At 44.3% G+C, this 17,602-nt stretch overlaps 1 protein-coding gene across 3 annotated transcripts in view; it reads right to left on the reverse strand.

The window, feature by feature from the left end:
* Window positions 1–17,015, reverse strand: part of EPB41L3 (erythrocyte membrane protein band 4.1 like 3) — a 272,467-nt gene extending 255,452 nt beyond the window's left edge. Inside the window, exon 1 of one of the 3 annotated variants that reach the window (XM_066353286.1) lies at window positions 16,728–17,015. The gene's annotated coding sequence lies outside the window, so the exon portion shown is untranslated. Of the gene's footprint in view, window positions 1–16,601 lie in introns of all 3 variants that reach the window. The other 2 variants (XM_066353284.1, XM_066353283.1) reach the window with 2 other exon arrangements.
* Window positions 17,016–17,602: the final 587 nt, after the last annotated feature.

Below are 17,602 nucleotides of genomic sequence, written 5' to 3' on the forward strand. Positions count from 1 at the left end.
ACTTGTAAAACTTAACACCAGGAAGACAAACAATCTAATAAAAACATGGGCAAAAGAAATGAATAGACACTTCTCCAAAGAGGACATACAGATGGCCAATAGGCATATGAAAAAATGTTCAACATCACTAGTCATTAGAGAAACGCAAATTAAAACCACAATGAGATACCACCTCACACCAGTCAGAATGGCGCTCATCAACAAAACAACACAGAATAAGTGCTGGCGAGGATGTGGAGAAAAGGGAACCCTCCTGCACTGCTGGTGGGAATGCAGACTGGTGCAGCCACTATGTAAAACAGAATGGAGATTCCTCAAAAAATTAAAAATGGAAACTGCCTTTTGACCTAGCCATCCCACTTTTAGAAATATATCCCAAGAACACCATATCACTGATCCAAAAAAAAGAAATGCACCCCCATGTTTATGGTAGCATTGTTCACAATAGTGGAGATCTGGAAACAGCTCAAGTGTCCGTTCGTGGACGAGTGGATTAAAAAGCAGTGGTACATATACACAATGGAATACCTTGGGGCCATGAAAAAGAAGGAAATATTTCCTTTTGCAACAACATGGATGGACCTGGAAACTATTATGTTAAGTGAATTAAGCCAGTCAGAGAAAGAAAAATATTATATGACGTCACTTATTTGAGGAATACAAGGAACACTTTGAACTGAGGAACGGAATTGAGACAGAGGAGGGATCAAAGGAACCAGAGGAAGAGAGGATAGAGGGAAAGGGGATGACAGGATCCCCTTTCCTTCTGAAGGGAAGGGGGGAGGTTGCTGTTGGAAGGGGGGCAAGGGAGATGTTGAGGGCAATACGGGGGAGGAGGATGCATTCTGGGTGACACTAGAATCTATGTAAACACAATAAATTAAATTTTAAAATTCAAAAATGAGAAGACCCAAATAAATAAAATTAAAAATGAAAGAGAAGAAGTAAAATTGACATCACAGAAATACAAAGGACTGTAAGAAAATACTATGAAGCTCTATATAGCAAAAATTTGGACAACCTGGGCAAAATGAATAAATTTCTAGAAACACAATCTTTGTAAAATGAATCTGGAATAATCAGAAAACCAGAGCAGACTGATTATAATAAATGAAATTGAAACAGTTATCAAAAAAATCCCAGCAAATAAAAGTCCTATACTATGTGATCCTTCCTTTCATGGGACTGTGTTGCATATTGGTTTAATACATAAATTTCAAATTCATTTGTTTATGACAAGTGCAGTTGTTTTAATCTACTCGTTTATGCCAAAGATAAAAAAAAAAGTTGTTTCTAAAAGTAAATTGTTTTTGTAGCAATATTTAAAAATTTTTTGTATTGACTTTATTGGGGTGATATCAGTTAATAAAATTATACAGGTTTCAGGTGCAGAATTCTATAATACCTCATCTGTATACACTAGTGTGTGTATACCACCCCGAGTCAAGTCTTCTCCCAGAGAAGTAAAATGTTTTGAGAGTAGAGTGAGATAAGTTGTGTCAGGATGTCATCATATCATGTATTGTCAGTGATAAGCACTTTGCAGCTTAGCTGCTGAGGGCCTCACTGGGGGCTTCTTGACAGCAAGTATGGCAAGAGGGTATTTATACCATCAGTGCTGAGAGTCTGTGAGTACTAGTCAAGAGTTTCCGTCTGGGCAAGGCACATCGTGCTGACTTAAACAGCTCTCCAAAGCTCTTGAGAAACTGCTGCTGTGGCCAAGGCGACTCTGGTGGGCAGTGGTGTTAAGTCCTGCAACAGTCTCTGGAGTGATGACCCTCGGAGTAGCCCAACCTGTCCTCCAGCTCTGGCACCATCTTTCCTAGTGTCATGCTCTAGCCACAATGGACTTCCTTTCTGCACTGGCCACTGGAAGTCAGTTCACAGTTGGACAAACCATCTCTCCTGAGAAGCCAAACTCATATAAAAAGGTGCACCTCTGTTAAATTTGGACTTGATTCTTACCTCTCCTTGTCTGGAACAATAGTGTGATTAATCTATCACTTGTTTGGAGTATGTTATTTCTTTATTAGCTTATTAAGAGATATTATCCTGCATGCTACTGGCTTGTGAAATTGTAATTCCCACAGTGAACTTGTGCAAAATAAATTACTGGCAGACAGAACCAGTTTCAGAGCACAACTTCGCTGCCTCCACTCAAACCAAACAAAACACTCAGAAACCCCCTTCTGCCTGGGAGGTTCTGGTTCTGTGATCTGTGCCCTCTCCTTCTCCCCCAGCACCTCAACCCCTCCTTCAAGTGCTGTTCTTTACCTGGTCTTCCTGCTTGCCCTTCCCCCACTTCCAGCTGTGGCTGCTTCCCTTTCCATTCTAGGTAGTCTTCCTTGGTAATCTAGTGGGTTCTTTAGGATTATTGGCATCACAGTCTCCCAGTTGCCTTGGATAGAAATACTATGATGCAAGCCTCTCCTCCGCTCTCTCTCCTCAGCCTTCGCGCCTCCAGCTCCCCCACACCACCCAGTCGCTCAGTCTCAAGCCCACTATGTACATGTTTGCTTCACCTGCCCACTCTCTCTCTCCTCCCTCTCTCCCTTCTTGCCCTCCCTCTCTGCTTTCCACCACTCAACATTTGTCTGACCCCCAAAGCCCTACTTGTCCTTCAGGTCCTGGTGAACATAGCTTCCCCTGTGTAGCTTGCCAGTCAAAATTGACTGTCCCCTCTTTGTGTTTCCTCAAAACTAAGAAGAACACTTTAAAATTATGCATACAATGCTTTTATTATGCAATACTTTTATACTTATCAATGTACATGTGTAAGCTGTGAAGCATAATAATGAACACCTGTGAGCCCATCACCCAACAATAATGAGAATATTGCCAATATTGTTGTATCTGCCATTCAGTCCTCCACCTAGGTTTTCCTAAGGAATACTATTGTTTTGCATGGTTTTTAGCCTTATAAACATGGTATTATATCATTCACTCTTCTGCAACTTCTTTTTGATCAACAGTATTAAGATTCACTCACATGGTTGGTTTATAGCTATAGTTCCATTCATTTTTGTGGCTGTATAATATCTCACTTTGTGAATAAGCCATAATTTATTTAGTGATTCTCCTGTCCGTAAGCATTTGTGTTGTTTTCAATTTCTTTCTATTTCAGATATTTTTGAAGCATTTCTTGATTATATGTATGACAGTTTCTCAAAGGTATTGTATGTAACTATATGGAGAATTATTATGTTGGACAAGGTGCAATCTTTAGAAGGTAATGTATAATTATTTTCCAATATTGTTATCAATTTACCTACTTCTCTCTGATGGTGTGTAAAATTTGATATTTTCATAAAATGCTCTTGAAATTCATCATTATCACAGTTTATATCAGGGGTAGTCAACCTTTTTATACCTACCACCCACTTTTGTATCTCTGTTAGTAGTAAAATTTTCTAACTGCCCACCGGTTCCACAGTAATGGTGATTTATAAAGTAGAGAAGTAACTTTACCTTATAAAATTTATAAAGCAGAGTTACAGCAAGTTAAAGCATATAATAATAATTACTTACCAAATACTTTATGTCGGATTTTCGCTAAGTTTGGCAGAATAAATCTTTATAAAACAACTTACTATAGTTAAATCTATCTTTTTATTTATACTTTGGTTGTTCCACTACCACCCATCATGAAAGCTGGAACGCCCACTAGTGGGCGGTAGGGACCAGGTTGACTACCACTGGTTTATATCATGTTTAATGGTGTTTATATATTTGTCTCTCTATAAAGTGATAAGCATCATTATTTATTCACACTTTTATTCCCATGATCTACATCAGTACCTCACTTGCAAAAAATGTTAAATGAAAATAAAACTGAAATACACACAACAATCTACCCTTGATTTGAGTTACAAGATATTCTACTTTTCAAAGCAAATAGCATGGAAGGATTATAGAGTTATTAATCCTTTGCATAAAAGATATAATTAATTCAATCAGATTGCTTTCTTACTATTACCAAATTAGATCAGCAAAATTAAGAAAATGTGGTTTTATTTGAGAAAGAGAAGGTAACAGATTTGGAGCAAGGAGTACATTTTCGACGCTAGCATTTGGACACCAGGGCGCAGACAAGTGGACATGAGAAGTTTGATGACAGATTCAGGACAGGAGTACAAAGCACTATCTATTCATTCCAAATTTTGTATCATAGACTATCTATGTAGCTTCCTGTTCTAGAGTCTCACAACTATAGTTAGTAATAGTTACAATTTTCTCTTTTGTATCATGTAGACTGGGCTAGCCTGGGAACTTCTCCCATGTCAAAGAACTCAACATTCCAAAAAACTACAGACAAATGTACTTTTGGAAAAATGACTCATTTGTAACATGAGGAATGCCTATATTCAGAAAGTAGGTCTCTGCCTTTATTGCTCTAATCTTTTCATCCCTAGGGCTAAAAAAAGCCAGAGGCTGAAGAGAAGAAGCATTTTCATGCTCTTAAAAACAAAATGCACAGCATCTATGAAACTATTCTTTGATCACTGCTTATCTTCTGCTTTAAAAAATAACTCAGAAAAGGAATTCCCGCACCTCTCAAAGTATGAGATATGTAGGCATTACTTATAAGGGAGATAGAAAAAGTTTTTAAAATTCCATGGGCTCAAAAAAGAGGAAGTCTATGTCAGCATTGCTCAATTTGTGTTTAAAGCGCAGGGGACAGCACTGAACAGAGTTCTCCTGCATAAGAATGCAGTTGAAAAAGAAAAGGCTTCTAAACACTCAGAGGTCATTGACCTAGCCTTGCCCACACCTTAGATGCTGGCTTTCACATCATGTGTGAACTTACTATTTTAGTACGTCAATGGTGAAAGCAAATTCCTGAATTCAGCGTGTCTCTTTTTGAAGAGAGAAGAGTCAACAAAATGTGGGTAAGAACTATCCCTTAAATCTCCAGCAAGCAACCTCATTCAGCTTGTCACTAGCACAACAAAACCATCCAACCGTCAAAAAAGAAAACAGCATTTGGAACAGGACTCAGTGTTTTCAGCTCTTGCAGAATACACGTGCTCAGGGCACTGTGACTGGTGTTATAAGGATAATTGATGTTTGTTTAAGTTGGAGAGGTTTTAATAGAGATCTTTAAAATATTACTCTGATGAACTTAGCCACTTAAACTTTTTCGAAAATATACAACAGATGCACTGTAATTCCTCTCCTAGATTAGAATGGTAAGGCAAGGCATAATTGTTTGTATTTACTATTTAACTATGATATTTGTATTTAATGAACACCGACTACATGCTACATGTAAAAGGCCAGTCCTACAAAAATATGGCTTTTGGTTATTAAGAGAGGTTTGGTTTTGTTTGTTGTTGTTGTTTTGGCTTTTTTTTTTTTTTGGTAGGGCTGGGGAGGTAGGATGATGTTCAGGGCGGTGGGCAGAACAAGAGGAAGAAGACATTTAATTGACTGATTGATGTTCTGTGAACACAGTGCAGCTGGCTCTGGGGCATCCGTGGCACCTGGCTGCCACTTTCATCCACGTCCAGCACAGTGAAGTGGAAAGCGAAGAAACCATTCTTCCCCTGCCCTCTTTTTCCCTTGAATCTTTTTCTATTCTCAATCATTTCCTCAAGCTTGCTAAAATGATTCTTTGCAGGCGTTCCCAAACTATGGCCCGTGGGCCCCACGCGGCCCCCTGAGGCCATTTATCTGGCCCCCCGCCGCACTTCTGGAAGGGGCACCTCTTTCATTGGTGGTCAGTGAGAGGAGCACTGTATGTGGTGGCCCTCCAACGATCTGAGGGACAGTGAACTGGCCCCCTGTGTAAAAAGTTTGGGGACCCCTGGTTAGAGCAATAATTGTATGGGTCAGACACCTTTTCCTAACTCAACTCCTCACCAGGCACTACCTTCGGAGGAGGCTCAGCCCAGAGTGGTGTGGAGCACCATGTCAGCAGCTTGCATTCAAGCCGCTTGCTCCGTTCTGCCTATTGAACTTTTATCTTCCTCTAGATTCGCCGCCAGGCCAGTCAGATGTAACCAGCAGAGGCCGGGAGAGAGTGCAGCACTTTAGCCAGTATCTGTCGTTTCAACAGATTTTAATGGGAACTACACAGATAAGTCATTTTATGAGGCTTTGTAAAGATTACCCAGAATGTCTTTGAGATCACCCGAATCTATGAGGAAAAGTGAAAGAAGACAAAAATAAAATGAAATTCCAAGTAACATGGTTAAACAGCAAAAGTGTTAAGTCAATTCAGAGAAACAATAGATTAACTGTCATCAGGTCATTGTGATCAATTATCTAGAGAACAAAACAGTATTACCTGTGCTTACTTGCCATAATAATATTACTATTACTTTTGTTGTTATTTAGTATTTTTTTGTGTAGCAGACCCTGTGCAAAGTGAAATATTCATTTCCTCAAGTCAAAATTGTGTTTCAGTAATGCTGACCTGGAAAACCTATCATAAAGTTTTTACTCTATGCTATAGGTTTAAAAGCAAAAAAAAAAAAAAGAAAAAATCAATCTGTGATGATGCTTTGGGATCGTAGATTTGAAAGCAGAAGCAGCTGAAACCTTATCATAAAGATGAATAAATTGTCATCCAGGGAAATTATTTGGCGATGAACCCACAATCTGGAAAATTACCTCTCTGCTTCCTTCTCCTGAAACACACTTCTGTATCTTCTAACTGTATCATAGGGAGAGAAAAGCTACACTGAAGACACAATACCACATGAAAGATAAGGGCACATTCAAAGTGAGGCGTAAAACCAAGCAGCGAAAAGGTTTGACGACTGGGTTGCATGTACACGTAAGCAGCATTGCTCACCGTTGCGTTACCTCATTCCTTTTAATCATTAATATATTTTTCAAAGGAAGCAAATAGCTAAGAATAGCACAAATTGCTCATCCTTGAGAGGTAAGCTGTAGATGATGTTGTGAAATGATATTCCCCAGGATTCAGAAGTTTTGTGAGGAAAAATTATTTAAGGCATCCAACCTCTTAAAAATAAGATCTCTTCATTTTTAGCTTTTGTAATTCCAACACCTAATCATAAAAAGAAAAAGTAAGGAGTCTCCAGGAGAAGAATCCAGGTCAAGGCAGAACAGAATCGAGGTACAAAACTTTGGTCCAATGTTAGTGTGGGGGGCAAATGCTTCCTGTCTACTCATCTGACTTCCCATCCTCTGATGCTGTCAAACTTTCTCCACCTGTAGCCAGAGTAATCTTTTCACATCTAAGCCTCCTGAATTACTCTTCTGGATAAAATCCTTCCACGGGTCCCCTTTGTCTATTTGGTAAGTTCCAAAATTTTGTAAGTTTACAAGCGGGGTACACATGCTCAAGCATTTATTATGTACCAGGTGTTTTGTATGAAAACATGGAAGCCGTGACTGACTTGGAGCCATGACAGAGTACGTCTTGCTCCACCCTTCATTTTAGCACCCAGACACTCGTATCTGAGCCCTGAATGAAGGGGTCACTTCAGTACAATCAGTCGCAGAATTCACCCAGTGGCAATGCTGTACAGTGGTGCCCCCGAGGTAAGGAGATAAATGCTGGACCTCATGGGGTCACGGGGAGAACCCAGCACACTGAGAATGATTAGACCTCTCCCAATCCAGACATTGGGGAAGCTGAGGAACACATTACCTTCTGGGTGTTTGGATGATTCTGCTCAGCTTGGGTCACAATCGGTTTAGTGGCATCCATTGGTGTTTTGGGGATCTTTGATGCTAAATGTCACTATGGAAGCCAGTGTAAGAGCATGTAAGAATGATTGGGTTCAGGCAGCACAGAGAGGGTTTGATTTTGCAAGCAGGAAAGAGGTCCCTAGGGATTCCTACGGCCAATGAGGGGAAATCTGCACATGGTTAGAATCACCATTGCTGCAGGTGGTGATAGAGTCAAACAAATAGAGTTGTGTTAAGTTGTTAGGCTTGGGAAACACGGGTTACTCCTGTATCCAGTAAAACTTAAGTGCTCCTCAAAAACAAAGCAAAACAAAACACAAAACAAAAAAACCAGATCCAATCTGTCTATTTGAAAAAAAAAAAATTAAGTGTAGCAGTTTTACTTAATTATCTTGGTAATTAAGCGATCAACGTAGATCTCTGCAAGATCAAGGAATGTAAATGAATTTGTCACAGATTATTTTGTGCAGACAGAAACAGATGTCTATGACACTCATTTTTCCAACATGGATGATGCAGATATAGAAGGGGCAGACCAACAAAATAATGATTTCTATTCCATTTTTGAAAGGCAGATAACCTATTCCAGTTATCAGGTCTATCTTTCTAATTGCATTTTGGTTTGGTTACTACTTTAAAAACGTGAAAAGTGCCTGACCAGGTGGTGGCGCAGTGGATAGAGCGTCGGACTGGGATGCGGAAGGACCCAGGTGCGAGACCCCGAGGTTGCCAGCTTGAGCGCGGGCTCATCTGGCTTGAGCAAAGAGCTCACCAGCTTGGACCCAAGGTCGCTGGCTCCAGCAGGGGGTTACTTGGTCTGCTGAAGGCCCACGGTCAAGGCACATGTGGGAAAGCAATCAATGAACAACTAAAAAGTCGCAACACGCAACGATTGTTGCTTCTCATCTCTCTCTGTTCCTGTCTGTCTGTCCCTATCTATCTCTGCCTCTGTAAAAAAAAAAAAAAAAAAATGTGAAAAGTGGCAAAGAGAAATTTACATTTAAATACGTTCAGGATTAAAGTTTATTTTTTTAATGATTAAAAATAAATAAACGCAGTCAGGGCAAAAAGCTTGAATCATAAAGACTGAAAGTAAAAGTTGATTTGCTAAATACGAATTTTCTTACTGAATAAAATATTAATAAAATATACATCAGGTTACACAAATGGGCACACTAGCTTGAGAACTATGTGTCAGTTACTTTATAAGTATCATTTTTAGTTCTTACAACAACTCTGCTGGTAGGTATTACTAAACTAGTTTTGTAGAAGAAACCAAGACGTCAAAAACTTAGGTTATTTGTCCCCAGACATTTAGGTAGAACCTACTAGCACAGGGGTTCAGCCAGGTATGTGGGTAGCTTGTCTCCTCTTTGTCAAATGCTTACCTCAGGGTCTGTTTCCAAGGAAATAGAGACTAATACTGATTACATGTATGAGTGATATATGTGTATGGGTGGGGGACAGCAGCGTAACTCATGCAAGTGTGGAAGGGAGGTGAAGGGAGAGAGAGCATTCTCCAAAAGTGACACATTTCAAGATCCATACTGAAAGTCATTCTTAAGACCATGATGAAAGGGTGTTTGAGGAATTAGCAGGAAAGCACAACAGTGTGAAGCAAAGGAAAAACAGTCTACAGGTGGCACCTTCTACATGTCTCCATCCCAGCATCCACCCATATAGGACTGTTTCCCCCTCTGCTCCTAAAGATACCAGCCTGAGACTTCCTAAATGTTGGGATGTGTATACTGAACATAACAACAAGGCTATCTGGCTCATTTTATGTTGTATTACCATGTTTATTCTGCTCTTTAGGGCTTGTAGGGTATATATTTTTAAACATTCTCATTTTGTGTATTCTCTTCTTCACTAGGCAACCTTAAAAGGGTACCCAACATTCAAAGAAACAACTATTTTAAGTGGAATGCAAATGTATCTTAATCTGTTTTAAACCATTAGACCTCTAGCTTGTCTGAATAGTCTTTACCCTGCACAGACTCCTGGTTTAATAATTTAGCTCTGCTCAATTTTGTGGCTACTGGGGGAAAAAAAAATCTCTATTTAAAGATGAATCTGAGTCTCTGATGAAACATTTGATATTATTTGAATTAGTTCTGGTGTCTCTTCCATGCTATACATTTATACTGAAGGGGTTACAGAGAAGGCAAGAGTTATAAGGCATAATGCTGATTTTTTTAAACTATCAGGCTAGTAATGAAAATCTGAGTGATTCACTTTGTGATGTCAGTTTTCGTCATCCTCTATGTGATGTAGAAAATACTCTTATTTCTATTTGTCATAAAGAAGCTGTGGCTGACAGTGGCTCAGTCAGCTGTCAGATGAACTGGGTTTGGAGCAGTGTCCTGAGATGAATCACATATGCATGGCCAAATGTTTTCACAGAGTAGATGCCCAACATCTTTCCAGTTTGAAACATTTATGTAAACTTTATAAACACCATGTGTCAAAATCTATAAAACATAGACACTACAGCTCTTGATCTCTTAGACCCATGCAATTTCTCATATCTAGAAAAGGTTTGAGTATATAATTTTAACATTATAATGAAGTGTCTAACTCCTAACTCTTCAAAATGTCAGTATCTGATCATGCCTTTTCACCCCTACTAGTTCATTCCTTGTGTGTAATGGGCTATTAATAACTTTGATGAGGATGGGTTTATCTTCTCAAGTTTTAAGATTGGTTGGAAGCATTTATGCTCGAATATGGAAGCTAACATACTTTTTATAACAATTTGTTTCTCCACTTGTCCTCAAACATATCCCATACACACGAGGAACGGATTAAGTCTTTTCGTTCCTCTAGATCAGAAACATTTGAACAACTACCCATGCTAATTAACACATGCATGATTATATTTTGTAAATCAAGGAGCCATGATAAGAACCAGATGAAAGCTTCCTAGAAGAGATTCTAGGTCAGACAAATTTATAAGCCCCAAGCCAATAATTCTCGCACATATTTCTGAAGGCATTTAGCACTCAATGGGCACCTTGCCCAGCCGATCTCATCTTTCTTTCAGCCCAATCACTATCAGCTTGGCTCTCCACCTGCTAGTCTGCTTTGAAAACTTCATCCAGCTCGTATGACTATTAGCTCATTTCTACAATGAAGAATATTAATACAGAGGCTTCCAGCTACCGAAGCTTAAATTATTCATATAATTAGACCAAAATGAGGTAGAGGGTGGTTTGTGAAGTTTCTAGACAATGGTTTCTTTTCCACGTTGCCTGTAAAGATGCAATCAAGGGCTGGCTGCCTCTCATATTGACATGACTTGGGATTGGAAGATCCTTCTCCTTCTGTCATCGCCCCTCTCAGGCAGCCCTACGCCATCACTCACCCAGTGAAGAGTTATCGAGCTCACACTCTTGGCACCACACAGCAGTGCCTACAAAAATGAATCACTTCTCAGTCAATAGGCACATATAAAGAATAAAGACAAGGTATGTGCCACGTGAGAGGGAAAAGCAGAGCTGCAGAAGGAAAGATGAGGGACGGGGACCTTCTAAGGATGCACCAGAAAAATTTCTTAAGGGAGACGGTGCCTTTGAAAAACTGGTAGGATTCCAAGATGGAGATAGGATGAGGAGGGTCAGTCCAGGTGAAGAAAATAGATGAACAAATGACATAAAAATGAACCCTTAAGGCAGGGGTCCCCAAACTTTTTACACAGGGGGCCAGTTTACTGTCCCTCAGACCATTGGAGGGCCGGACTATAAAAAAAAAACTATGAACAAATCCCTATGCACACTGCACATATCTTATTTTAAAGTAAAAAAAACAAAAAACAAAAAACAGGAACAAATACAATATTTAAAATAAAGAACAAGTAAATTTAAATCAACAAACTGACCAGTATTTCAATGGGAACTATGGGCCTCCTTTCGGCTAATGAGATGGTCAATGTGCTCCTCTCACTGAGCACCAATGAAAGAGGTAACCCTTCCGGAAGTGCGGCGGGGGCCGGATAAATGGCCTCAAGGGGCCGTAGTTTGGGGACCCCTGCCTTAAGGTATGCCTCAAAATGGTGACAGGCACAGTGCATGTCCTGTTGGGGTCAGTGGCAGACAGCACTGAATGTGGAGATAGTAGATAGGGTTTTGAACATAAATATAAAGGTTATAGACCTTACCCTTTAGGAAAGAGGAGAAACTCCAGGTTTGGAGCCAGAGAGTGATATAATCAAAGATGTCAGGTAACAGTGTTGAATGGGCAGCAGAAGTAAAAGGAGGTGGGATGAGAGTGGATGAGGACGGTTACAACATGGTCTAAGCGGGAGGTGACAGAGCCTGGGGTCAGCCTGGTGACAACATGACAGAAAGGAAGTGACAGTGGGAGTCATCACAACTTGACCACTGACATTTCTGTTGTGTGCGACTGTTAGGGGGGCAAGGTGAGAAGATGGCATAAAAAATGAAGCCAGGATTCCTGCCTGGCAGCTCAGGACATGATGTACTGGGGGTAGGGGACAAAGAAGGAAATTGATGAATGACATTCTTAGACATATTCAGTCAGAGGTGACTGGAACAGCTGGGTAAAAATATCCACTTGGCAGATGGAAATGTGAGACTAGATTTCTAATGGAGACCGAAGGTAAAGATGGGGTAATAATTCATCCAGCCAACCTAACTTCTGATTCTAAAAAGCCAGAAGATTGTTGCCAGGGCAGGTAGGCATTTTACATATTATTGACACCTCATTAGGAAGCCTTCTGATCCGCATTTACAGGTGGGGACACTGTGGCTCAGAGACATTACATAAGGTGCTGGCATCAGCAGTGAGATGGCTGAGTTCTGATTTATGTCCTTGTTTTTCCACCACACTAAAGAAGGACAGATCTTTCTCTCCTTTCAGTTCAGAGTTCTTGATATTAAGTACTACCATGCATTCCTTTACCCATTCATCTTTTTTCCCCGGTTCTAATTTCCATTCATTCTACTTTGACAGAAATCTTTTCAAACCGGCCCCAATTATATTCAGTGCCATTCCATGTCTCATCACGGCTCCTAACCTAGTTAGCTGCTCACTCTTTCATCGTAGAAGAGCCCCAAACAGTGTACTTTTAGCTCTCATGCCTTGCACTCTGTCCAGTGGAGATGATCACTTGCAATAGCTTTGGGCTACGTGACCTGCAGCTCTTCAGAACACATGCTGGACATCTATCAGACTTGCTTTTTTTTTTTGACAAGTCATGTCATCATGACACCAAATGCTCCCAGGCAAAAGCCACATGTGCTACTCAACTAGCATGAAAAAAAAATTATTTCCTTCTCAGCAGTTTGGTGGCTACTCTGATTTCTATACTGCAATTTCATTGACTGCCTGGCAGTATGACAAGCCATAAACTTTCTAACAGCTATTTATATTTCTCCATCTTTACTGTAAAGAACACGGCTCAACAGATTTTAAAATTTCTAGCCTCTTTAGCAGCTCTTTATTCAAAGTCCTATTTTCTAACTAATTGTGTGCCTTGCTATTCTAGGCTAACTAGTTCTAAGTCAGAAAATTCTATGTTCCATGTGCTCATACTTCCCTTCCCACCTCTGGTACCTGAAGTCACAAATGAATCCCCACAGTGCGGCAGGTGAAAATTATTATTATCCTTCCAGATGGGGAAGTGGCTCAGAGTGGACTGTGTGACTCATTAGGCTCCCTGGGTCTTTTTAATGAACTATTCACACCCAACTGCCCTGACTTAAGTTTCTGCTTAATCATCTCCTTTTTAAAATCTAAACCACAGGACCCATCTGTAATGAAGTCTCCCTTGCTGTTGCCACTCAAAGTGAGGGATCCACCTCGCTGAGATCTGTTAAGTTTCTTATGTTTCTATACATTAGCACCAATATCAGGATTCCTTTTTGACCCGCCAGCTAGAATGCGTGAGCAGAGACCAAGTCATGTTCACCACTGTGTTCCTAATATATGAATAATGATTTATATAAAATGCATAGAATACTTGCGAAAGTAGGGAGATCTCTGTTCCTAGACATACTCAGTTAGAAGCTGTTTTCGAGGGATGTCCACCATGCAACGGTCATTCTGTTATTTCTAAATATCCTAATATTTTAAATGCATTCTTATTTTAATGTGATTCATCAATCCCAAATAGTTAAAAAATATATATGTATATAAACAATGCACATTACCTCTCAACATGACTATTATAATTAATTTAATATTATGATTTTAATAATGATTTGTCCTAGAAATTATTAAAGGTCTTTTCAGGCCAGTGTTTTTAATTACAAGCCCCAGTCTATACGTGTTTGTTGAACAAACTATTTTTCAGATCCTGGGGATAAGAGGATGAAACAGAGCCCTGCCCTCAATAACTTACATATCTAGTAAGGGATTGAGAGGTAATAATTTGATTATAAAATTTTGGTTATATATCGCTGCTCCTCAGAACAGAGGCTGTTTTTCTGAGGTCGCTACATGGTCTAAGAAGCCTATTTTAAAGCCCTCTTTGGAAACTACTGTTGCAGGAGAGATGTTTAACTCCTTGGTATCACTTAAATCTGAATGGGAATCGATCAGCTGGGAAATGCCTACGGCAGAAAAGGGAAAGGAAAGGAGGCCTGAAAGGTCCTTCCCCAACCAACCTGAACTTGACTCCTTCCCTGCTGGACATGAAATGTACAGATAGAAGGACCTCCCACCCACACCCCCCATACGCAGCACAATTCCAGCTCGGGAAGGGCAAACCTTACAGGGCCCTTCAGCAACTGTCATTAGGAGAAATGCAATACACCCAGACCCTGCTTTCCCAGATTAGTCTGTTTCTAATCAAATGAAATTTAGATTTAAACCAGAATTAGATTTGGGATTTACAGTCGTTTCTATTTTTTATTCATTTCAGGGATTCCAGCCCTTTCTGGGCCCAGTGTTAATCCCATGCACTTCGGAGGGAATTACACAGGAGTTTTCGAGGAGCCTGGGTGTGGGGTTGGGGCTCCAACACCCGGACCCCGAAGGGGAGCAGCGCCCAGGGCCGGGAGCCGGACCTCCGGACCGGGTCAGCCGAGCTCTGTCTCGGGATCCTGGGCGCTCCTCGCCGTTCTAGAGCGACTGCGCCACCCGGATCTCGGCGGCTTCCCTTCGCTCGCTTTTTGGACACCGCCCCTCGCTCCGCAGAGGATTTCGCCGCCAGCACCCCAGGCTCTCCCGCGTAGAGGCTTCGCTTCTGCGTAATGAAAAGCGAAAGCCGCAGCTGGCAGGCCGAGTGGGCGGCCGACGGGGCCGAGTGGCTGCAGCTCCGCATCCGCAGCAGCCTCGGGGGCTGTCACCAGGGGGTTGCGGACCCCGACCTCAACTTCTAGCGCAACTCCGGTGTCGGCGAGCCAGCAGCGCCCTCGACGCGCCCTCCCACTCCTTCTCAGGCCCCTCCGGCTCCCGCCGCCCGCGAGCCTTCCTGCAGCCGGTCCCCAACCGCCCGACCTCCCGCGCAGCGTGCCCCCCGCCGACCCGTGGCTCCGCCGGCCCCTAGTTTTTTTGACCCGAGCAAGGCGCACCAAAGGGAGTTCAAGGCTGAGCGGCCCTAACTTCGACTTCCGAGTGACGCGACGCCCTCTCTGGAGCGCGGAACCGGCCACGCCAGCCTCCATCCGAGGTCTTGACAGCCGCGCTGCGGGGAGACGAAACGCCCAGCGAGGGGCGCTCCTTTGGATTTTGAAAAACCGCCCCGCTTCAGGAGCGCCTCGAACCCCCACTCGCACCCTCTGGCCGGATCATTTACCCCGGGACGCGCCCAGGGGGAGGCCTGTAGCGCGAGCGGCAGTCGAGGAGCTGGCAGCGCGGAGTTGCTGGGATGCAGCCGCGCGCCCCTCGCGGCGAGGGGCGGGGGACCCTGCGGCTCGGCCCCGCATGGGGAGCGGGATGCTGCGCCTCTGCCTTGCGAGAATCTCTCTCTCTCTCTCTCTCTCTCTCTCTCTCTCTCTCTCTCTCTCTCTCTCACACACACACACACACACACACACACACACACACACACACACACACAATCCGCCTCCAGCACCCCCACGCCGCGAGTGGGACGCGCAGGCTAGAGAGGCACTGTCCACTTTAAGACTGGACCTGAAACGCCCCGAGGAGGTAGAGGCTCTCGCCTCTTCTCCAAGGCTCGCACCATCCTAGGAGGCCCCCAGTTTCCCAGAGCGAGCGAGGTCTGGCCTCTGAGATTTCGCTCATTGGACAAGCGGTTCAAACTGCAGTGGGGCGGGGATGGATCGAGGGAGCACTAGCGAGCAAGCCCGCGCTCACCTCTGTTCTCAGCGCAGGAACCAGCCAGCCCCACTCGCCTCCAGCGCACAACTAGGCGGCCCGGGTGGAAGTCGGCCCGCGGGCGCCCCAGCTCCGGCCAGGGCGGGCAGGGGGGTGACAGCAGCCACCACTTCGCGCGTTGGCAAAGGCACGCAATCTCGGAATAGGCTGCACAGCGGGCCGAGAGGGGTGGAGGCGAGGGGGGCGGAGGAGCTGCCGGAGCCTAGAGAGATGACGTCCTTCAGCGCCTGGGGATCGTGGGGACTGAAGATCAGGGCGCTCGCCGGGTCCAGCGCTCACACCGGGGGGTTCGCAGAGGCGCCGCGCCCCGCTCTCCCCGAGGCTCCAGAACGGCGCGCGCCGGGGCGATCTCCGCCCGCTTAAACCGAGGTGCAAGCCCTCCAGCCACCTCTGCGCTCCTTTCTGCCGGTCCTTCCCCCAGAGTGCCCTCCTAGGAGTCCCTGCCGATTCCAGCAGGGTCCCGGTAGGCAGCCCCCCTCCGGGCCAGCCTCGCCCCTTCTGTGCTTTCTCTCCCATCGACCTCGAGCCAAGGGCAGGAGCCCGCGCCCGGCCCCTGCCCAGCCGGCGAGCCGGCGTCCCTGCCTGTGCCGGCTGCGAAGAGGGAGGGGGCACCGGGAAAGAAAGGCGCTCACCTGAGTCGCTGGGAGCCTTCCTCTTTGGCACCTCCGGGACCTGTTCGCAACCCTCAGGTACAACCTTCCTTGAAGAAAAAAAAAGTAGCGCAAGGGCAGCGGAGAGGTAGGGCTGCTCACTGGTACCTGCGCAGCGGCTTTTCCCTTCAGATTCTCTCAGGTCCAGTCTCAGGCTCGGCGGCGGGAAAGGACTTCCGGACACTGAAAGGGCTACCAGACCCGGGAGCCTCCCGTGGCGGTGGCCGTGGCACCTCCAAGTTGCCACCTGCAGCGCGCGCCGGGCGCCTGTGACAGCCCGCGCCGCTCTGCCCGTGCCGGCCCGCCCTCCCTGCGCTAGCGCGCTCTCCCCGCCCTCCCCGTCTGCTCGTTGGCTGCGGCCCGCATCCGGGCGGTCCCAGCGCTCCGACCGCCCTGCTCCCGCCTCCGAGCCGCCTGCTCGCGGAGTCAAGGTCTCCCAACAGGCTTCCCTGGGCTTTATGGCTAACGAGTTCGAGGAACTGCTCAGGCTTTTGCAAGCAAGAATATAGAGAGCGCGCACGCACACTCACACACACACACACACACACACACACACACACACACACACACACACAATTTTGTGTAGGTTGGAGATTGGAGGAAAAAGAAAAGAAATGAGAAATGCCCTTTGTGTGTTTTAAGGGGGCCAGGTAACTTCACTGGTATTCAATTTGTGCAGCCTCTGAAGAGTTAACGTCAGAGCGGCAAACAGTGCAGAGATGGGTGCCAGAAAGTCCTTTGGGGATAGTTCTCAGAAAAGCACACATGAAGCGCAAAAATGTGAGGATAAGTCCTGGAGTCTGTCTTTTCTCACCTAGCGTGCACCACTAAGTTGGAGGAGCTTCCCGGTTCCGGCAACCCAAAAGCTTCCCTCTACTCGGGCCTACCAGCACCAGGCCTGGGGGGCCCAGCATGTGCACCACGTGCTAGCCTGATTCGGAGGCTGCAAGTCCAGGCTAGGTAAACTCATGCTGGTGCATGTA

This window comes from Saccopteryx leptura, chromosome 11, assembly GCF_036850995.1.
Source record: "Saccopteryx leptura isolate mSacLep1 chromosome 11, mSacLep1_pri_phased_curated, whole genome shotgun sequence".
NCBI classification, from domain to species: domain Eukaryota; kingdom Metazoa; phylum Chordata; class Mammalia; order Chiroptera; family Emballonuridae; genus Saccopteryx; species Saccopteryx leptura.